General features: G+C 41.4%; 1 protein-coding gene across 1 annotated transcript in view; it reads left to right on the top strand.

The window, feature by feature from the left end:
- Positions 1-24,693, top strand: part of LOC124788011 (peptidyl-prolyl cis-trans isomerase E) — a 72,222-nt gene that overhangs the window by 1,257 nt on the left and 46,272 nt on the right. The window lies entirely within an intron of this gene.

Below are 24,693 nucleotides of genomic sequence, written 5' to 3' on the forward strand. Positions count from 1 at the left end.
TTTCCTGTGTGTATATTCCATTTCAGGTTATCTTGAACCCACAGACCTAGGAATTTGAAAACAGTGTCGGTATCTATTGACTGGTTATTTATAGTGACAGATGGCTGAGAGGAATTTGCATTTTGTGTTGTGTGGAAGTTCATGGAAGCTGTCTTTTTGGTGTTGATAGTTAATCTGTTAATTTTTGTCCAGTTGCTGAGTTGATCAGTAGCCAAGTTCACAGCTTTTTGCACAGCCTCTGTATTCTCCCCTTTGAGGAGTACAGTTGTGTCATCAGCAAATATAAGATACATACTAAGAGAATATGACGTCAGTTGTAAAAATAACAGTGATGCAGCATACTTAGCAATGCACAATAATATAAACATGGATTATTATATACAGTAATGTAGCTTATTATAACTCAGAGTTCCTATGTGTGAAAATTAAGTATAAATTCAACATTAAAGGCTGAAAAATAATTTTTGTTTAGAACATAGATAGGTATATAGGGATATTTGGAATGGTAACCACTGCTTAACTGTGCACTTGGGAGGAGGAATGATCCAGGAAGGAATTAACAAGAATCATGTGGGAGGAGTTTAAGATGCTGTTCAGAAGTGATGGAAGAAGGAAAAAAGGAGGGCAGGTTGAAGGTGAAATACTCAGAGAGAGAGAGAGAGAGAGAGAGAGAGATTGATCCCATCCCATCACGGAGGAGAACCTTTGGGGATGTTGAAAGAGTGTAGTAATGTGTTAATAGGCAAAAGCAGTCATTGCTGGCTACTTCTTTAAAGTGTTGTATCAATGGATTATGAGTAAACTCAAGCTAAAACTTAAGGTAATTACTTTTGATTTTGTAAAGTTTGTATATTAGGAGAAAAAGGGCTACCTTGGAACAAGCCACTTAATGAAATATGGTGTGAAGGTTCTATATGTTCTTTGATGCTTATATACCAAATTTCAGTTCACTATCTTCAGGGGTTGAATTTTAGGGGCTTTTAAAGAGAGGCTACTCGTCTTCACATCACATGCAAATGTGCTAGGCTTTTTTAAAAGTTCTAGCACACATTTGGTCATTAGCTTTAACATACATAGGCAACTTTTTATGTTGAATCACACCATGGCAAAAATTTGGGATTTAGCCACACCTAAATATAGATATAAGCCTCTACAGTGGCTAAAAAATTTGTCGTGCTGTTCTGAGAGCTAAAGTTTTACCAACCACTGCTACTTTTCCTATGAAACATAAGAGGACTATTCCTACTTATAGTGTCTATATATGGATCAAATTTAACTAACATTGGATGCTTAGAAGAAAAGATTTGCATCTGGGAGATTCCATAGTGACTCAAGTTACATTTTGAAATCGGTGTTTTATTATGGTGACTTGTTATCAATCTATAAACCCCATATTTTCTTTTGTAAATCATTATTATAAATTATGTTATTCAGGCAAAGATCTTGAAGCTTTATTTAAGCAGGGAAGAGGATTAAACATAAAGAACAAGAATGTAATTTGTGTTGTGACTCATGTTACAAATTTGGGACATCCTACTCCTAATGTGCATGTTAGGTCCAAAGTGTCCCTAAACTATTAAGAGTGTGGATCTTGTTTTTATCACAGCAAATGCATATTAGATTGGCATTCAAATGACAGAGTTGCAGATTACTAAAAATATTTATACCATGTGAAACTTTGTAATATATTGAATAAGGCGCAAGACTCAATGTTACATGATTCACATTAGTTGCTGCTACTTGTTGGAAAAACTTTTTTTCCTGCAAACAGGAAATGAAAATAAGACATTATGTGCCAAATAAGATAAACTTAACATTAACATTTCACTTTTCAAACACTAAGATAAATTATAAGAGCATGACATCTGGGAAAATGAACTGTATATTCAATTAAGTCAGAGAAATGAAATATCCTTTTGCATTGACAACATCAAATGGATTAATTTTCTTTATAATTTCATCATGTTTTTCGGACCATTTCGAATAGCGACCAGCACACTCCATTGCACTGACTACGTAAGAATTTCCAAAAACTGCACATACTTCTCCGGCATTGAATATACCGTCATATACTACTTTGTTCCAGTCTCCAATTTTCACAATTTCTATAGTTTCTTCAGCATGATGATCCACAGCAGCAAAATTATTTGGAGACAGCAGAGAGGTTTGTAGTGAAAACTATCTATGTTTGGTACTGATGGTACTGAAGAAAATATTTGAGCCAGATTAAGCTTCACATTGATCCCTCGGATTTCATCAATAGACATATGAAAAACCCGCATAGTTGTGGTACTTGCAGCCATCTGAGCGAAAGTTGATGCATCACCTACTATGAATTTTCACTTTTTTACTGCATTCCCCACTAGCTGTTCCACAACTGCACCAATTCCATCTATGGCTCCTTTACCATGGGATGTAGCAAATAAGTTCCAGTAGATTTCCCCGTTATGAAATGATTGAAATTGAGGTACAGAAGCAGTAATATATTTGTTTTTCAATTGTGAGGCAGGTCCATGTGACCAGATTGAAACTACCTTCACATTTTCAGATATAGTTGACAGTACCTTGCCAGTGTAAGCAATTGCAGCACTCAAACCATGGCTTTATCCAGAGCATTATGTGACTTCTACACACACAAACTTGCTTTACTAGGTTGCTGATCTTACACCATATGTTGCCTATGTTTTCTAACTCTCTCCACCGCATGGTCTGAGGCGTCTTGTCACAGTCCGCGCGGCTCCCCCTGTTGGAGGTTCAAGTCCTCCATCGGGCATGGGCGTGTGTGTGTTGGTGTCCATAGTGTAAGTTAGTTTAAGTAGTGTGTAAGCTTAGAGACCGAAGACCTGAGCAGTTTGGTCCCATAAGATCTTACCACAGATTTACAAATTTTAACTCTCTCGCTATTTTTCACTCTTCTAATAACAGTCCTTGCTTATATTGACTCAAATGTAGAAACTTTTTGTTTCTGCTTCTGCTGAGTTTTTCGAGGTTCTTCCAGATACTACTTCTTAAATTCTTCATATTTTCCTTCACTCTTTAACTTTTCCCTCCTCCTACTCTGTCTTTCTGCTGCTGCTGAGGGCCATTGTCTTCTTCTAGTCTTACATTAATACAACTGTGACTCACAGCACACATTTAATTTTCTTTCTACAATAGTGGTTGAAATTGGGAAATTTTTAGTAGTGTTATTAGTTACACATTCACACTACAAAGTAAATTACTGAACAAGATAAACTTATCTCTAATATCTCTCTTGGTATAAAAACTTAATTACATGAAAGGTCATGCTGTTGTATTATATTATTCACCCCAACCTGTAATTTACCTACTTCAGTTTTATACTCTTTATGCGATACATTAGGATATGTAACAGTAATATAAATAATGATATGCTAATTCTTACCTGCCAATTAGTTGAAATAAAGGTCCAAAATCACAAATAATTTACACTCTCATCACTTGAAAAACATATGGCGTTATAAAAATGCCTACGAACTACGGAGGGAAAGCAATAACGGGCCACAAACCATTGTTGCCCTACAGTAAAAAGTCCACCCTTTTCAAAACATATATAAAAAGTACCAAATTTTAAACTTTTAAATATTGTAAGCGTGTCCTACTTCACATGGGGTATGCCATCTGCAAAGTTAGCAAAATTGTTCTATGTGCAAATTTTAGGGTATTTTTGGGAGGCAATATGTCATTTGTGTCTTGTTCAATCCTCTTTTTCTTGCTACAGCTGGAAAGAGCATGCTTTAAGCTTTCAAAGCCATGTTTCTGGATCTAGCATATTGATGGGTAAGAATACATTTCAGAAGTTATTATTTCAGCATGTCAAGAAGATTGAAAAGTGAAATATATTGATCATTAAGTCCAACAAGTATTTTTTTTAGTCTATAAATCATTGCGAAACATTAATTTAACATAAGCTATAAAACAGATTCTCCCCCCCCCCCCCCCTTCTCATGAACCATAGATCTTGCCGTTGGTGGGGAGGCTTGCGTGCCTCAGCATTACAGATAACCTTACCGTAGGTGCAACCACAACGGAGGGGTATCTATTTAGAGGCCAGACAAACGTGTGGTTCCTGAAAAAGGGGCAGCAGCCTTTTTAGTAGTTGCAGGGGCAACGGTCTGGATGATTGACTGATCTGGCCTTGTAACACTAACCAAAACGGCCTTACTGTGGTGTTACTGCAAACGGCTGAAAGCAAGAGGAAACTACAGCCATAATTTTTCCCGAGGGCTTGCAGCTTTACTGTATTGTTAAATGATGATGGCATCCTCTTGGGTAAAGTATTCCAGAGGTAAAATAGTCCCCCATTCGGATCTCCGGGCAGGGACTACTCAAGAGGACGTCGTTATCAGGAGAAAGAAAACTGGTGGTCTTCAGATCGGAGCGTGGAATGTCAGATCCCTTAATTGGGCAGGTAGGTTAGAAAATTTAAAAAGGGAAATGGCTAGGTTAAAGTTAGATATAGTGGGAATTAGTGAAGTTCGGTGGCAGGAGAAATAAGACTTTTGGTCAGGCGAATACAGGGTTATAAATACAAAATCAAATAGGGATAATGCAAGAGTATGTTTAATAATGAATAAAAAAAATAGGAGTGCAGGTAAGCTACTACAAACAGCATAGTGAATGCATTATTGTGGCCAAGATAGACACGAAGCCCACGCCTACTACACTAGTACAAGTTTATATGCCAACTAGCTCTGCAGATGACAAAGAAATTGAAGAAATGTATGATGAGATAAAAGAAATTATTCAGATAGTGAAGGGAGACGAAAATTTAATAGTCATGGGTGACTGGAATTTGATAGTAGGAAAAGGAAGGGAAGGAAACGTAGGAGGTGAATATGGATTGGGGCTAAGAAATGAAAGAGGAAGCCGCCTGGTAGAATTTTGCGCAGAGCATAACTTAATCATAGCTAACACTTGGTTCTAGAATCATAAAAGAAGATTGTATACATGGAAGAAGCCTGGAGATACTGACAGGTTTCAGATAGATTATATAATGGTAAGACAGAGATTTAGGAACCAGGTTTTAAATTGTAAGACATATCCAGGGGCAGATGTGAACTCTGACCACAATCTATTGGTTATGAACTGTAGATTAAAATGGAAGAAAGTGCAAAAAGGTGGGAATTTAAGCAGGTGGGACCTGGATAAACTGATTAAACCAGAGGTTGTACAGAGTTTCAGGGAGAGCATAAGGGGACAATTGACAGGAATGGGGGAAAGAAATACAGTAGAAGAAAAATGGGTAGCTCTGAGGGATGAAGTAGTGAAGGCAGCAGAGGATCAAATAGGTAAAAAGACGAGGGCTAGTAGAAATCCTTGGGTGACAGAAGAAATATTGAATTTAACTGATGACAGAAGAAAATATAAAAATGCAGAAAATGAAGCAGGCAAAAAGGAATACAAACGTCTCAAAAATGAGATTGACAGCAAGTGAAAAATGGCTAAGCAGGCAAGGCTAGAGGACAAATGTATGGATGTAGAGGCTTATCTCACTAGGGGTAAGGTAGATACTGCCTACAGGAAAATTAGAGAGACCGTTGGAGAAAAGAGAACCACTTGCGTGAATATCAAGAGCTCAGATGGAAAGCCAGTTCTAAGCAAAGAAGGGAAAGCAGAAAGGTGGAAGGAGTAAATAGAGGGTCTATACAAGGGCAACGTACTTCAGGGCAATATTATGGAAATGGAAGAGGCTGTAGATGAAGATGAAATGGGAGATATGATACCGCGTGAAGAGTTTGACAGAGCACTGAAAGACCTAAGTCGAAACAAGGCACTGGGAGGAGACAACTTTCCATTAGAACTACTGACAGCCTTGGGAGAGCCAGTCCTGACAAAACTCTACCATCTGTTGAGCAAAATGTATGAGACAGACGAAATACCCTCAGACGTCAGCAAGAATATAATAATTCCAGTCCCAAAGAAAGCAGGTGTTGATAGATGTGAAAATTACCGAACCATCAGTTTAATAATGTGAATTCTTTACAGACGAATGGAAAAAGTGGTAGAAGCCGACCTCAGGGAAGATCAGTTTGGATTTCATAGAAATATTGGAACACGTGAGGCAATACTGACCCAACAACTTATCTTAGAAGCTAGATTAAGGAAAGTCAAACCTACATTTCTAGCATTTGTAGACTTAGAGAAAGCTTTTGACAATGTTGATTGGAATACTCTCTTTCAAATTCTGAAGGTGGCAGGGGTAAAATACAGGGAGCAAAAGGCTATTTACAATTTGTACAGAAACCAGATGGCAGTTATAAGAGTCGAGGGGCATGAAAGGGAAGCAGTGGTTGGGAAGGGAGTGAGACAGGGTTGTGGCCTCTCCCCAATGTTATTCAATCTGTATATTGAGCAAACAGTAAAGGAAACAAAACAAAAATTTGGAGTAGGTGTTAAAATCCATGGAGAAGATATAAAAAATCTGAGGATCGCAGATGACATTGTAATTCTGTCAGAGAGAGCAAAGGACTTGGAAGAGCAGTTGAACAGAATGGACAGTGTCTTGAAAGGAGGGTACAAGATGAACATCAACAAAAGTAAAATGAGGATAATGGAATGTAGTCGAATTAAATCGGGTGATGCTGAGGGAATTAGATTAGGAAATGAGACACTTAAAGTAGTGCAAAAGTTTAGCTATTTGGGGAGCAAAATAACTGATGAGGGTCGAAGTAGAGAGGATATAAAATGTAGACTGGCAATGGCAAGGAAAACGTTTCTGAAGAAGAGAAATTTGTTAACATCGAGTATAGATTTAAGTGTCAGGAAGTCGTTTCTGAAAGTATTTGTATGGAGTGTAGCCATGTATGGAAGTGAAACGTGGACGATATATAGTTTAGACAAAAAGAGAATAGAACTGTCGAAATGTGGTGCTACAGAAGAATGCTGAAGATTAGATGGGTCAGTCACATAACTAATGAGGAGGTATTGAATAGAATTCGGGAGAAGAGGATTTTCTGGCACAACTTGACTAGAAGAAGGGATCGGTTGGTAGGACATGATCTGAGGCATCAAAGGATCACAAATTTAGTATTGGAGGGCAGTGTGGAGGGTAAAAATCATAGAGGGAGGCCAAGAGATGAATACATTAAGCAGATTCAGAAGGATGTAGGATGTAGTACGTACTGGGAGATAAAGCAACTTGCACAGGATAGAGTAGCATGTAGAGCTGCATCAAACCAGTCTCAGGACTGAAGACCACAACAACAACAAATCAAATCTAATACACAACACAGCAGATTTGCAAAACAGAAACACTAAAGACTGAGTTCCATTTTTTGTTAAATAGTTACACGATTTTGTAAAGGCAGATTGAGAAAAATTGTATTATCTCCCTGATGATGACTGTGATTGTGCTTCTGAAGTCACAAAAATAGGTCACACAGGAATCCAGCAGGTGTCTTACGCAGCTGGCCAATGGAAGAAAGGAGCAGAACCATGTGGGTGCATAAAGTTGATGAGGACATCTTGTTCATGTGAAATATGCTATTAACTTCATTTGAAAGGCATGGACAGCAATGGTATCATATTGGAGACAGCCTGTAATCAAACAAATGCTAATACTCTGACTTTCCTTTCCACCAAATTAGGTAACAAATGGATGTAACGTGACCTTCGCCCAATGAAATCCTTGCACAGCATCTTCAACAACAAATGAATAATTCTCAGCAAAATACGTCAATATAATTAATTCATTTTCTGCAAGATTTCTTTTTAGCTGCTTACTTTACACCTTAGTGTTTTGTCACAAAGTGATGGCGTCTTAAACCGGTAATTTTCAAAATCAGTGTGCCCATGACATCTTCAACAGTTCTCTGACATGTCTCCAATGCATGTCTGTCGTATGGATCTGTTGTTAGTGTTAAATTGTTTCTTCAGGGTCATAGTCTTCAAAAGTGTCTCCGAGAAAAGCTTCTAGTTGTGTATTTCCTGGACATTCCTCACAACATTGCATTTCACAGTCTTTTGATTTCAAACTGCATACAGTTTTTTTCAAAACCTTATAGTAATCTTGAATGGATGGTTCTGAAGCCAACATTACTTTGACATTTTGATGAACTGCACATACACATATTGAATGTGTACCAGAAGCACCAACTGTAGTACACCATTTCAGCCTGAACTCACAAAATTTTGAGAAGCTCAGTTGATTTCCATATGGCTTACAATAAGCAATGAACATTTCTTTCAGGTTTCAAAGGAGCATACATTTCACCTTCTGAATCTTTTTCCCATTTATTTTTACTGCATCACAAACCTTTTAGCCTGAACATAAACAAGAAAAATCTCCAAAAAAAGTGAAGACATTTTGTTTTACTTCATCGTTGAGCTTTTTCCCTTTTCAGTTTGCACTTATTGCCAAAATCCCATCTTGTATCTTTAGTTTCCTAGACTTCTTCTCCATTTTAGTCAAAACAGCAAATTCTTTAGAGCCAGTTTTTCATTAGTCCAGCTATTTGGGGCTAGGGTCAAAATTTGAACTTTACTGCAATTTCTTGAAGCCTTAAACTTAAGTTCTTCATTTAAGATATCTACATCTTTAAATTTTTGGCACAATTCCGTTTGTATTTGAGCAATAGCTACTTGGCCTACACCAGCAGCTGTGGTAATTACCTTAGTAATGCTACTTTGGGCTTTCAGAACTTTGTGCTTTATGTACTATCTCATTGAATCTTTTTTCCTGGCCTGTTGAACCTTTAATAGTGACTCTCCAAGTGATAGTACTGAAGTATTAGCAGTAAAGCAAGCATCAACAACATCCATATCTTCAGTGAATGATAATTCTTGCTTATGCTGGTGGGATGATTCTTTTTGGGCCACTTCATGTCTACATTTGGTACAAATTTTCTGACCATGTTTAAAAACATTAGTCAGTAACATCAACCTATCAGACATTGCAGCGGTCACTGCTCTTAGAGCCTTCTTGGTTAATGTTTTTCTGTACCAAATGGGTTGCAGTAAGTCTTTTGCAGGGACTGAAATTTTGTCAACAACAACACATTATGGTATTATGGACAAATTTGGATATCTTCAGTAAAATCAAGCTCAAACCTATGTCGTAGAAGCTCCTTGTCCATCGGAGACATTTCCTTAACTAGTTGTAGTTGACTTTTGTCATCAGTGAATGGTAATGACTTATGACAATCAGCTCTATCTGATCCACCAAAGTAGCTGGGTGAAGGGGTCTCTTGGTTAATTTTATACAATAGTTTATTAACCTATAACTAGCAACTTTGAAAGCTTATGAATATCCAGGTTTGAAACATGGAAGATTCAGTCTTGTTTGTATATAAAATATACAGATTAGGCCATCAAGACATATTGTTTTAGTGCTTACCTTCTACTGCAACAATGATTGTTGATTATTCAAACACTCAGTACTCAACACTAAGTCTGTATAAGGTCAACACCAAAGAGTACACCTCACAGAAGACTGATACATTGAAAACTGCCAATAATGAAAGCAACAATTGAAAGTGGTATTTCAGCAATATATCACTGCTGCGAGGATAGAGGCTTAAAAAACTATTGCTGCTTTATAATGTCGATGGAAACAGTGACAGTGCATATATGCATCACCATGCATTGTAGGGTTAAAACATGCTAAACAACATAACTTTCCATTATGATCATCTAGATTTTATGATCTTAAGAGCATTTTCTGAGGTTTTTTTATTATATTTATATTCTATATTGTAAAATAATGTAAAAACACTTACTAACACAGTCACATTCCCCAAACTGCAGGCAAATATTACACCATTAAATGACACTACAATTACACATTTTTTGATTTACAACTTCAGATTTTATTAATTTTCTGTATTTACCAATAATCCATTTTCCCAATTTTTGAATAGGTATTCTTACTCATCAATATGCAAGGTCCAGAAATTAAACAATATATCTTTGAGTAGAATATTCCAGAGGTAAAATAGTCCCCCATTTGGATCTCCGGGCGGGGACTACTCAGAACGACGTCATTATCAGGAGAAAGAAAACTGGCATTCTATGGGTTGCGAGGAATGTTGGATCCCTTAATCGGGTAGGTAGGTTAGAAAATTTAAAAAGTGAAATGGATAGGTTACAGTTTGATATGGTGGGAATTAGTGAAGTTAAGTGGCAGGAGAAACAAGACTTCTGGCCAGGAGAATACAAGGTTATAAATACAAAATCAAGTAAGGGAAGTGCGGGAGTAGGTTTAGTAATTAATAAAAAAATAGGATTGTGGGTAAGCTACTACTAACAGCATAGTGAATGCATTATTGTAGCCAAGATAGACGCGAAGCCCACGCCTACTACAGTTGTACAAGTTTATATGCCAACTAGCTCTGCAGATGACAAAGAAATTGAGGAAATGTATGATGAGATAAAAGAAATTATTCAGATAGTGAAGGGAGACGAAAATTTAATAGTCATGGGTGACTGGAATTCGATAGTAGGAAAAGGAAGAGAAGGAAAAGTTGCAGGCGAATATGGAATGGGGATAAGGAATGAAAGAGGAAGCTGCCTGGTAGAATTTTGCAAAGAGCATAACTTAGTCATAGCTAATACTTGGTTTAAAAACCATGAAAAAAGTTTGTATATGTTGCAGAGGCTTGGACACACCAACATGTTTCAGATAGGTTATATATTGGTAAGACTGAGATTTAGGAACCAGGTTTTAAATTGTAAGACATCTCCAGGGGCAGATGTGGACTCTGACCACAATGTATTGGTTATGAACTGTAGATTAAAACTGAAGAAATTGCAAAAAGGCAGGAATTTAAAAAGATGGGATCTGGATAAACTGAAAGAACCAGAGGCTGTAGACAGTCTCAGAGAGAAAATTAGGGAACAATTTACAAGAATGGGGGAAAGAAATACAGTAGAAGAAGAATGGGTAACTTTGAGAGATGAAATAGTAAAGGCATCAAGGATCAAGTACGAAAAAGATGAGGGCTAGTAGAAATCCTAAGGTAACAGAAGAGATATTGAACTTAACTGATGAAAGGAGAAAAATATAAAAATGAAGTAAGCAAAAAGGAATACAAATGTCTCAAAAATGAGATTGACAGCAAGTGAAAAATGGCTAAGCAGGGACGGCTAGAGGACAAATCTAATGATGTAAAAGCATATATCACTAGGGGTAAGATAGGTACTGCCTACAGGAATATTAAAGAGACCTTTGGACAAAAGATAACCACTAGCATAAATATCAAGAGCTCAGATGGAAAACCGGTTCTAAGCAAAGAAGGGAAAGCAGAAAGATGGAAGGAGTATATAGATGGTCTATACGAGGACCATGTACTTTAGGGTGATATTATGGAAATGGAAGAGAATGTAGATGAAGATGAAACGTGAGATTGATACAGCATGAAGAGTTTGACAGAGCACTGAAAGACCTAAGTCAAAACAAGGCCCCAGGAGTAGACAACATTCCATTAGAACTACTGTTAGCCTGAGAGTGCCAGCCCTGATAAAACTCTACCATCTGGTGAGCAAGATGTATGAGACAGGCGAAATACCATCAGACTTCAAGAAGAATATAATAATTCCAATCCCAAAGAAAGCAGTGGTTGACAGATGCGAGAATTACCGAACCATCAGTTTAATAAGTCACGGCTGCAAAATACAAACGCGAATTCTTTACAGACGAATGGAAAAAGTGGTAGAAGTCGACCTCGGGGAAGATCAGTTTGGATTTAGTAGAAATATTGGAACACGTGAGGCTATACTGACCCTACAACTTATCTTAGAAGATAGATTAAGGAAAGGCAAACCTACATTTCCAGCATTTGTAGACTTAGAGAAGGCTTTTTGACAATGTTGAGTGGAATACTCTCTTTTAAATCCTGAAGGTGGCATGCAAAGGACCTGGATGACCAGTTGAGCAGAATGGACAGTGTCTTGAAAGGTGGACATGAGATGAACTTAAAAGATAATGGAATAAAGTTGAATTAAATGAGGTGGAAAGCGTTTCTGAAGAAGATAAATTTGTTAACATTGAGTATAGATTTAAGTGTCAGAAAGTCATTTCTGAAAGTATTTGTATGTAGTGTAGCCATGTATGGAAGTGAAACATGAACGATAACTAGTTTAGACAAGAAGAGAATAGAAGATGTCGAAATGTGGTGCTACAGAAGAATGCTGAAGATTAGATGGGTAGATCACGTAACTAATGGGGAGGTACTGAATAGAATTGGGGAGAAGAGGAATTTGTGGCACAATTTGACTAGGAAGAGGAATCGGTTGGTAGGACATGTTCTGAGGCATCAAGGAATCACCAATTTAGTATTGGAGGGCAGCATGGAGGGTAAAAACTGTAAAGGGAGAGCAAGAAATGAATACACTAAGCAGATTCAGATGATCCTCCACCCCAGGGCCAGACACCATCCGCATTCAGATGGTGCAGCACCTCTCTCATGCAGGCAAGCACTTCCTGCTTAACACGTACAACGTGGGCTGAGGCACATTTCCTGGACACTGACGTGAAGCCACCGTCGTACCCATACCTAAGTCCGGTAAGGACAAAAACCTTCCTTCTAGCAACCACCCCATCTCTCTTACTAGCTGCATGATGAAACGTACAATTCATGCCTGGCTGGGGTGGCAGCTCTAGTCTCGCCACTTACTAATGAATGCACGGTATGGATTTCGAGCATGGCATTCTGCAGTTGACCATCTCGTTACTTTGTCCACCCATGTCATGAATGGTTTTCAGCGGAAATCCCATACTGTGTCCGTGTTTTTCGAGTTGGAGAAGGCTTACGACACCTGCTGGAGAACTGGTATCCTCATACTCTTTACATGTGTGGCTTCCATGGGCACGTGCCCTGTTTTCTTTGGGCATTTACAAGACCGAGTTTTCAAGGTACATGTGGGTTCTGCCTTGTCAGACACCTTTATGCAGGAAGATGGTGTGCCTCAGGGTTCCGTCCTGTGCGTAGTCCTCTTTGCTATTGCCATTGACCCTCTAATGGCCTGTCTCCCACCAGGTATCTCCGGCTCCCTTTTTGTCGATGATTTTGCCATCTATTGCAGTTCTCCACAGACCTGTCTCACTGAGCGGCTTCTTCAGTGCTGTCTGGATCGTCTTCGCTCCTGGAGCATCGACAACGGCTTCCGCTTTTCCCCTGACAGAACCGTCTGTATGAATTTCTGGCAGCACAAATGGTTTCTCCCACCATCTCTCGATCTTGGGTGTGTTGCCCTTCCATTCATTGACACTACGAAATTCCTGGGGCTCAAGCTCAATAGGAAACTCTCTTGGTCCTCCCACGTGTCTTACCTGGCAACCCACTGTACGATGTCCCTCAGTGTCTTACGTGTCCTCAATGGTACTTCCCGGTGTGCCGATCGAACCACCCTCCTCCGTTTGTAATGGTCCCTTGTCCTTGTCCGTTCGAAACTCGACTATGGGTGCTTTGTTTATATATCTGCATGCCCATCCCTTGTACGCCATCTCAGCACTATCCATCATCATGGCCTCCGTTTGGCCACGCGCGCCTTTTACACCAGCCCGGTTGAGAGTTTGTATGATGAAGCTGCTGAACTACCACTATCCTACCGCCGTGACTTTCTCTTCAGCAGGTATGCATGCCATTTGTCTGCCATGTATGGCCACCCCTCCTATGCCTCCTTCTTTGATGATTCCTTTGATCGTGGTATGGGGCTCGTCCTTCTTCTCTGTTATCTCCTGGAGTCTGCTTTCGCCACTTGCTACGGCAGATTAACTTCACGCTACCTGCAACCTTCCCTATGGGTTGAACCCTCCACCACTTTGGCTTTGTAAATCAGCCCACGTTAACTTTGGCCTTCATTTGCTTCCCAGGACACTACTCCAGCATTGGTCTGTCGCCTTCAGTTTCACAACCTTTGCATGGAACTTCACAATAGTACCTTCGCATGCACTGATGGCTCTCAGACTGACCGTGGGGTCAGGTGTGCCTTCGTCATTGGCACCTGTGTCTTTCTATTGGCTTCCAGCACATTCCTTAGTATTTACAGCCGAGCTTTTCAGCTTGTATCAGGCCACAGAGTACATCTGATGACACAGCCTTCCCAATTGTGTCCTGTGCTAAGACTCACTCATTGCCTTCCAAAGTCTCTGTGCGCTGTACACTGCTCGTCCCTTAGTGCAACGGGTCCAAGAAAACTGTCAGTTGCTCACTCTTGGTAAAGCCAATGTCACGTTTCTGGGGGTCCCTGGTCATGTCGGTCTGCCAGGAAACAGGGCAGTTGACGCTGCTGCCAAGGCTGCAGTCCTTGTACCTCAACCTGCGAGTACCTGTATTCCCTCTGATGACCTGTGCATTGCCGTCTGTCAGGAGGTGGTGTCCCTTTGGCATTGCCAATGATTCTCCATTCACGGGAATAAGCTTCGGCTCATTAAGCCTCTCCCGGCGCCTTGGACAACCTCCTTTCGGGCTTCCTGCCAGGAGGAGATTATTTTAACTCGGCTGCATATTGGGCACTGCCTTTTTAGCCTTCATCATTTGCTCAGTGGTGCTACCCTGCCACTTTGTACTCATTACGCCCAAATTATAACTGTCTGCCACTTTGTGCTGGAATGCCCATTTTTTTTGTAACAATTTACGTTCCAACTTGGGTTTGCCGTCTGATTTATCAGCTGTTTTAGTGAATGACGTGGGCTGTCGACTGTGTTTTACTTTTTATCTGCCGAAGCAGTATGGTGAAGGCCATTTCATTTTTTAGTTTTGGACCTCCATTTTTGTATGGTGTTCTTTTGTAATGTCCCTTTTTCCACGTGCCTGTTTTCAGCTGTCTCCTATTCTGTCCATTGGGACTGACATATAGTTGTTTCCCTCCTCTCTGTTCATGTTCTATAGTTTTGACTTGGGTGCATATGACCCCAGTTGTTTTCTGCACCCTAAAACAAAACAAACAAACAGATTCAGGATGATGTAGGTTGCAGTAGATACTTGGAGCTTGGAGATGAAGAAGCTTGTGCAGGATATAGTAGCATGGAGGGCTACATCAAACCAGTCTCTGGAATGAAGACCAAACAACAACTGCTTTGAAAGCTTAAAGCATGCTCTCTCCAGCTTTGGTAAGAAAAATAGGACTGAACAAAACACAGTTGAGATATTGCACCCCAAAAATACTGTAAAATTTGTACGTAGAATGTTTTGGCCAACTTTGCAGATGTGTACCTTTTCTTCTAGGCATCCAGTGTTAATTAAATTTGATCCGCCTACAGATATGATAGGTAGGAATAACCCTCTGAAGTTGTGGTGTGATTGGTTCATTTGAAAAGTAGCAGTTGTCAGTCAAACCTTGGTGCTAAGAATTGCACGACGAATTTTTTTGCCACTTTAGAGGCAATCTATATTTAAATGTGCCAAAAATCCCAAATTTTTGCCATGGTGTGATTCAGTATAAAAATTTGCCGATGTATATTAAAGCAAATGACCAAATGTGTGCTAGAACTTTAAAAAAAGCCTAACAAATGTGGCACATCTGCACCTTCGTACATGATGCAAAGGTGAGTAGCCTTTCTTTAAAAGCCCCTAAAAATTCAACCACTGAAGATACTGGACTGAAATTTGGTATATAAGCATCAAAGACCATATAAAACCTTCACACCAAATTTCATTAGATTTGGAGATGGTCGAGTGGGGACACTTTTTAATACGATCCGTTTGACGTGGAATGACCCAACTGCTCCTTCTTCTATGGTACTCAGCTGCTGTTTTTATCCAGTGCTACAAACAAAGCATTTACGTTCCTTTACACAAAAAGCTTCCTCCCTCTGTAGCAACACCCCCAGTGCCCATAACAATAAACTTTTAAGTGGTGGACCATCCTTGCATTTTTCATAGTTTGTCTACAATATATGTACTGTATACATTAGCCATCAGAACACTCATCAGAGTTTCATAGCTAAAAATATTATGTATAAGGCAGTGTGTATTAAATGTGGCATGAATGTAGTCATCAAGATGCACTGCAAATCAATCTGTTATCACAATCAGTATTTCGTTTTCACAATCATTGGTTTCACCAATTCCCAACCATATTCTACCTTTCAGTACAACCTAGACCTCCAACTACACTGTATATCAGTCTGACACTAGATGGTGGGGGGGGGGGGGGGGGGGGGGGAGGGCACAAACACACTCTACACACTCTAGCCCCATAAATAGTTGTATCTAATGACAACGTTAAACCTGATTCCCATCCTTCTCCTCCCAGATCTCGTTATCTTGCTAACGTTAAACCTGATTCCCATCCTTCTCCTCCCAGATCTCATTATCTTGCTACCATAAAAACATTACCTATCTCAGTATTTAGTTGACTGGATCCCATCAGTTCTCCAGTCGGATTCGTTCCGCAACATAATTGTGTTGTGTGACATACATGTGCAAACAGGAAGAGAACGGAACACTGTCTGTATTATTTTTTTAAATGTAGCTTGTGGTGACAGACTGATCTGTAGTATAGCCAGAAGTATAGGTTTGATGGAAAGGTGATAGTTGGATTTGAGTTGGCAAAGCCAACAAATGTGTATAAACTATTTCAGGTATGTAATCTATCTGATCATTCATGTGGATCTTCTATCCTATTATACTTTTCTTTTTTCTCATCCAGTAGTTACATTTTATTTGTTATTGTTGTTTGTACTTTCATTTACTTACTGGTTTTTCTACCTAACTGCTCCTCTGATCTCACCAAATGATCTATACTTCCTATTCTTACCTTTCTCACATGTTAGTGCATTTTTCTTTCCCTCGGGTTATAGTATTCCGCGTGATGGCAGATCCGTAAGTGATCAAAATATTCATCTAGACTATTGTTCTTCAGATTTGATTATGAATCCATTTATTTCTATCTCAGTTTCTTTCTCCAATGCCAATAATTTCTGTGTGGTCTTTAATTTATTATTCACTTGCTGTCTTCTTCCTTGCATTTACATTTTCTTTCTATTCTGCATTTTCCACTGTCATGTAGAAGACACTTACATCTACTTTTGTTACCTACCTTATTATTATATGTGTAGGGTATTTTTCAGAATAAATTTCCTCTCACTAAGTTGTTTCATCACCCCTTTTTCCCAACTGGACCAATATTTATCTAATAGACACTAGATATGCTTTTTGACTGCCTCTGTGACCATGACAATTTGACATCTAATTTCACTGGTACAACAATCAGTTGTTGCCATGAGGCCCCCAATGAGGCTCACAATTCTTCTGTTGTGATTGACAAACATAAGGCCACCAGCGTAAGTAGTAATATTTCCCTCTCTGTAGTGAAAGTCTAATCTCTGACTATAACATGCGAAAAAGATAGATTCACCATATAGAGGAGATGTTCAGTCACAGATAGCCACATCAAAAAGTCTGCTATACTTGTGAGCTTCTGACCAAAACACCTTCTTCTAATGTAGAAAACATACACACATATTCACACACACAACTCGCACAAAAATGACCACTGTCTCTGGCTGCTGAGGCTGGACTGCAAGCTGTTGCGTGTGATGGGAGAGGCTGTCTACCTGGTTGATTTAAGGGAGATAGCAGGGTAGGCATGGGGGAGGGTGTAGTGCTGCTTTTGGAACCATTCAGGGGTCAGGGTAGGGTAAGTCAGATGGATGGTTTGGGGAGAGCACAAGTAGCACTACACCCACACCTACCCCTACCCTACTATCTCTCCCCCTCCCCACCACCCAGATTGCTTCTTGTCCGAAACCCACATGTATAGCAGTCTTTTTGTGGTGCCTGTCAGCAACGCAACATCTCCTCTATACGGTGTGTAGCAATCTATCCGTTTCATAGTGTTGTCATTATTCCATCCTGGTTTTCCATGTTCAGTAATGTCTGACTGTCATATACACTCATCACAGAGGTCGAACCGTTAGAGTGTTCAGTTATAGAGAATTTAGGGTTCCCAAGCTGTGGGTTGTCCAGTGCTGCCAGTCCTCATTTACTGTAAGCTCTGTGAGTGTTTCATCAACCACTGTGCAGCCCAGGAGTGGAACATTGTGTTTTTCTGAGAGCAGGGATCTTGTCTTAAGTGCTCTGGTTGGAAGAATTCTAAAAACCTATAAAAGTACCCTCGATATCGAAGTGAGCTCTGGTGTGATGGGTTGTATGGCTGTTGGGGCAAAACAGTCTCTCGTGGACTGCCTCTGGGTTTCAGGGGCACCCCAGTTTAGTGAGGCTTACTCAGGAAAGCAGAACTTATTTGGTTGAACATCTATTTCGGCTCAACTCACAGTGTAAAGGGAGTACTAACACCCAGTCAACACTGAGAGCTCTGGTGGAGAGCCCTGAGAAAACAAATTGTAGTGAAGGAAGTTTTAGTAGGAGAGGCTTATTTGAAATGCTCTTCCATTTCTTTATTCACAATGGTTTACAAATAATAGTGGGATCATAGAAAGAAGTCAAATGGCTTTGAAGCCATGCTTTGCTGGCCAAGACAGCCACATAACATGAAGTGTCTGAAGTTTCAGGGTCCAAAAAAATAGGTGACTGCCATATAGTAACTGAAATCTGTAACACCTGCAATTCCAGTAATATAATGGAAATTGACCTCCAAGAATTAGGAGAAGTATGGCCAAATCTGGGCTTCTCAGAGATAAAGAACTATATGAAGGAAGTAAATAACTAACTAGGAAAAAACTGTGGTTTGTATTTTAATACTCAGCTTCCTTGTATTACCGTAGTACTTCGTAGTTAGGTGTATCACCTTCATTGTTAGACCATGTGTATCAAACACTATGGAATTTTTTAAATCCCTAAAGTTCGCCCCCCACCCCTGTGGGTCCAGGCCTAAGGTATTCCTCCCTGTCGTAAGAGGGGACTAAAAGGAGTCTCACACTTTTTGGCCCCATGAGTTCAGGTCCCATTCTGTGGTTTGGCCTGCCACTTTCAAAATTCTACAGAATTGTGGGCCATATGGGAAGGACGCCTTATGTGGTGCAAGAGTTATCCATAGTGCCCTCAGATTCGATCTCCTGAATCTCGTGTCGTGGCTTTGCATCTACACCTGTGATTCAACTATTTGGGCAAGGACACTTTCCGGGGTATGTTATCTTCTTCCGCTGTCTCCTGTCCTCTTTTGCCCCCATGACAATATTGGATTTCTCTGCACCCAATATGCAACACGGTAACCAGTCTGTTGTGGTGGGACCATCATGTACCCATTTGATGGTAGCCCCCTGACAAGACAGGGATCACACTGCTGATGCCTGAGCTGTAAACTCCCCACATATGCCAAAGAGTAGATGCCTGTCTTCCTGGGGCATCAGGACTCCCAGCAACGGCCATCATTCCAGTTGGCCTTTGCTGTGTCTGGGTAGCACCCCTGGGGAGAGCCCCTGATCAGAGTGGGTGGCATCAGAACGGATGACCCACAATGAAGCTGACTGTATCATCTCTTGCTGGTGACCATACGGCACCAGCAGTCTCTAAGAAGGCAAGATTGAATACATTGCTGACAGGTATGACCCTAAATAGTTTCCCGCCTTCGCTACACCATGGGAGGAACGTAGGGCAGCAGAACTGAGAGAGCTATATTCGCCTCAGTTTTTAATATGTAGCAGAACTGTTGGTGACTCCTTTCTAACTAGTAAGCCACAGTTTTTCATTGAACAGCTTGAGGATAAGTTTAGAGAAGTGACAGCACTGTCCAAGAGTCAAAGCAGCGCAGTCTTGATTCAGACAGCAACACTGGCCCAGTCTCGAGCATTACTTGCCTGTGACAAGCTGGGTGATATTCCTGTTTCTGCCATTCCCCATAAAAGCTTCAACATGGTCTAGGGGATCATTTTCCATTGCGATCTCCTCTTGCAGTCTGACAGTCAGCTTCGCACCAATTTAGAACAGCGGGCTGTTCATTTCATCCGGTGCGTTTACAGGGGACTGAAAGAAAACAGGGTTGCTACCAGCGCCTTTGTCTTAGCCTTTGAGGGTGATTCATTGCCCGAATAGGTCAAGGTGATGGTTTACCATTGTGACGTTAAACCATACGTCCCTCCCCCTATGCGGTGCTTTAAATGCTGTAAGTTCGGGCACATGTCTTCCCACTGCACTTGCAGCACCACATATCAAGACTGCGGACGTCCACTGCACCCAGATACTCCATGTGCACCTCCTCCCACTTGCATCAACTGCGGGGAGCACCAGTTCCCCCCCCCCCCCCCCCCCCCCCCTGCTCGTCAAACTGCCCAGTACTCCAAAAGGAGAGGAAAATCCTGTGGTACAAGACCGTGGACCTATTGACTTACACAGAGGTTAAATGTAAATTTGAAAGATTACACCCCATTCGCTTGACATCGACATATGCTGCAGTTGCGTCACCATTACTGTCCCAAGTGCCAGTGGTTCCTCACTCTGTGCCATGAACAGTGGGCTCTCAGGGCCACCCGAATACATCTGCCCCCTTGGTGGTAGAGGGCAAATCTTCCTCCATTGCTCCCAAAGCACCTACTTGGGAGCTAGATCCCACCCCCCCCCCCCCCCCAAACGCAAGGGACATGGGTCCCCTGCCCCCTGACAGAGAAGTAACGGCATCGCCGGCCCATATCGTGCGGAAGGGGTCCCTTGGGGCCCTCTCTCCCAAGGTCTCCACTAATGCCATGGCGGACACTTACCAGTGGCTCAAGGAGCCTAAAGATGTTGGACGAAGAGCTTCACGGTCTTCCTCCGTGCCTGAAGCTGCTTCAGAGAAATCTTCCCAACAAGCCCCTAAAGAGAAATGAGAAAGCAAGCAACTAAGAAGAAGTCTGCTGAGAAACAGGCCCCTGTGGTGGCCCCAACACTAACACTCACTATCAGTTCTGCATCTGAGGATGTGTGGAGATCTCAGCATCCCCTGAGGACCTGGATCTCACTGATGCCTCATCCACAACAGGAATGGATAGAAATATTGAATCGGTGGCAGCAGGTGACCCTGAGGCATAACCTGCCTCCTTGCGCACTTCGTACCTTCCTAGTCTCACGATAATGTCATTCTCCAGTGGAATTGCAGCGGTTTTTTCCACCACCTGGCTGAACTATGGTGACTGTTAAGGTTTACACCTGCTAACTGCATTGCCCTCCAGGAAACCTAGTTCCCGGCAATGCGGACCCCTGCCCTTCACAGCTGCAGGGGATATTACAAGAACTGTAGCTAGTATAATAGTGTGTCAGATGGAGTTCGTGTCTATGTCCTGAAATCGGTATGCATTGAACCTGTGCCCCCTCAAACCCCTCTTGAAGCTGTGGCTGTCAGGATAAGGATGACACAGGAACTAACTGTCTGCAACGTATATCTTCCTCCAGATGGCCCAGTACCCCTGAACGCATTGACTGCACTGATTAATCAACTCCCTAAACCTTTCCTACTTTTGGGAGATTTTAACGCTCATAACCCCTAGTGGGGTGGCACCGTGCTTACTGGCCAAGGCAGAGATGTCAAAAATTTACTGTCACAACTCGACCTGTGCCTGCCTCTTGAATACAGTTGACCCCACACATTTCATTGTGGCACATGTCACATATTTGGCCATTGATCTCTTGGTTTGCAGTCTTGGCCTTCCCCTATTTATCCACTGGAGAGCACCTGACATCTTGTGTGGTAGTGATCACTTCCCCATCTTCCTTTCACTGTCCCGGGGTCAGGCCCACTGACGCCTACCCAGATGGCCTTTAAACAAGGCAGATGGGTAGCCTTCACCTCTGCTGTCACTGTTGAATCTCTCCCACATGGTAACGTCGATGTGGTGGTTGAGCACATAACTGCAATGTTTCTGCAGCAGAAAACACGATCCCTTGTTCTTTACGGTGCCCTGGTGAATGACAGTCCATTGGTGCTCGCCGGAAGTTGCTGAGGCAATTAAGGAATGTCAGCGAGCTCTACAGCAGTATAAGTGGCACCCTGCCCTGGTGCACCTCATAGCCTTTAAATGGCTTGTAACCTCCCCCTCACTTATCGACCTTAATGACAATGAAAAATTAAACCGTGTGTACCTAATGGAAATTTGGGAAAAGCAATCGTCACCGAAGTTAATCTGTCGGTAAAGAGGGAGGAAAGGGTTACATCTAAATGAAAGAAAAAATGCAAATGAAACTGGTGGAAATTAATTTTGAAAAGAGGTAAAGTTAATAAAGAAAGTAAATGTGCGGCCGTTATGTTAACAATTAACTGGCGGTAATTAGATATTTGAGATTTGGGGGAAATTACGGTCGCCAGCCCTATGGACAATTACTATAGTAACTGAAAAAGAAAGGTTATTACACATATAATTAGCACTAGAAGCATGGCAACTGAAGGTTGACATGTGTAGTGTGAAAACTGAAAGTTTGTCAGAAGTAATAAATTTCGCTACACTCTGACTTAATTTAGCAAAAGAATTAATATAACCGGAAATTTGAAAGCTAATTTAGTGACTGAAATTAATAGTGAGCTTTGTTTCTGAAGCACATCGAAATTCAGTAAAATACGGTTAGTCTTGGGCTACCTCAACAATCATTTCAAAAGCTACTTGAATCTACGCAATTTAGAAATAAGAGATTTAACTTTGAACTTGAATTAAATGATTCTGAACAATTAACAATAGTAAAATTTAGTACGCACCAAGCTGAGCTGCAGTCACAGGTAAGCTAAAATACGGTAACAAAACTCGCACTCATAATTTGTGCTTGTGTAATCTAAATATTGTAGCCAGCTATGAATACCTTAATTGAACTTTGAAATTAAAGCAGTGGAATCGAATGATGCTGGCGTTTGAATTTCAACGACACTCGGGTTCATTCCGAAAAAGGAAGGGACCCTGCTTGGTAATGCAATTGGGACAATGAGCAACAAAGGTTCATGCTAAGTTGCTGTAATTTTGTGATGCAACAATTTTAAAAGCTGAGGTCTGCCATACAGTTCTAAACCTTTACGTGCTTCCAGTCTTCCTTGTTGGTTGATTGAAGGTTTGAAGCCGTCGATCGAGGAGGTGGCGACAGTCACTCATTGTCGGCCGTCGCTGTTGCAGAAGCTGGATGTTGGTGCGCCTTCTTCTCGACACTGTCACCAGACGAAACGGGCTCTTGATGTGCGCCAGCTAATGCTTCCCGTCCGCGACGCCGTGTCAGAAACTGTCATAGCAAGTCGAGCGCAATTACATGCTGCCAAACCCCGAAAGCGCGGCAACTCGCGGGAGCGTCACACAACACACCTGCTCAACCGCACTACTCCAGCCAGACTCCGCTCTGCCCGCGCTCCACGCGGCAGAGTTAACACTACCAAAGATCCTAAACACTTTTGTTCTCCACACGACCTATCGATGTAATCGTTCGATAGCATAGTTTTCCCTAGGCCAGACCCAGCGTAAAATTACAAATAATATTTACAAAACAAACCAATTATACATCGACATAAATGCATAAACATATACAAATAGTAAAACAATTACAATATACAAAGACACAGAAATGTTATATCTTCAGGTAACAAAATAAGAAAAAAAAAATGCAGTGCAATAGATGGAAATTGAAGGATATGCATTTCCGGCGTTACAGGCTCTGTGCCTGCATTTGCCAACTTATAAAAGGGAAAATCCTCTTGTTCACTACACACCACAGTGAACCCTATAACGCCCCATTCACAGAGTGAGAGCTCCTCAGTGCCCTTGCACATTGCCCCGACACAGCTCCTGGGCCAGTTCAGATCCACAGTCAGATGATTAAACATCTCTCAACTGAGTACAAGCGACATCTCTTCGTCATCTCAACCAGATCTGGTGTGATGGTGTCTTTCTATCTCACTGGCGGGAGAGCACCATCATACCAGCACTCAAACCCAGCAAAAACCTGCTTGATGTGGATAGCTATCAACCCATCACTCTCACCAACGTTCTTTGTAAGCTGCTGGAACGTATGGTGTGTCATCGGTTGGGTTGGGTCCTGGAGCAACGTGGCCTACTGGCTCCGTGCCAGGGTGGTTTCCACCTGGGTCGCTCTAACCACTGATAATCTTATCTCACTCGAGTCTGCCATTTGAACAGCCTTTTCCAGACGCCAACACCCTGTTGCTGTCTTTTTTGATTTAGGAAAAGTGTGTGGCACCAACTGGCGACATCATATCCTTTTCACATTATATGGGTCGGGTCTGTGAGGCCCACTCCTGATTTTTAGCCAAAATTTCCTGTTGCTTCATAGTTTCACGTCCAAGTTAGTGCCTCCCAAAGTTCCTCCCATATCCAGGAGAATGGGTTCCCGCAGGGCTCTGTATTGAGTGTATCTCTATTTTTAGTGGCCATTAATAGTCTAGCAGCAGCTGTAGGGCCGTCCGTCTCACCATTTCTGTATGCAGACGACTTCAGCATTTCATATAGCTCCACCAGTACTGGTGTTGCTGAGTGGCATCTACAAGGAGCCATCCAAAAGGCGCAGTCGTGGGCTCTAGCCCAAGGCTTCCAGTTTTTGGCCTCAAAGTCATGTGTTATGCACTTCTGTTGGCATCGTACCGATCACCTGGAACCAGAACTTTACCTTGCTGATGATCCCCTCACTGTAGTGAAGACATATCGATTTTTAGGGCTGGTTTTCAATGCCTGATTGACTTGGCTTCCTCACGTATGTCAGCTTAAGTGGAAGAGCTGGCAGCACAGATCGCTCTATGCTGCTGCAGCTCTACGGATCCCTTGTTCAATCCCACATTGACTATGGGAGTCTGGTTTATGGTTGGGCGGCACCCTCA

The sequence above is a fragment of the Schistocerca piceifrons genome, chromosome 3 (assembly GCF_021461385.2).
Source record: "Schistocerca piceifrons isolate TAMUIC-IGC-003096 chromosome 3, iqSchPice1.1, whole genome shotgun sequence".
In the NCBI taxonomy this organism is placed as follows: domain Eukaryota; kingdom Metazoa; phylum Arthropoda; class Insecta; order Orthoptera; family Acrididae; genus Schistocerca; species Schistocerca piceifrons.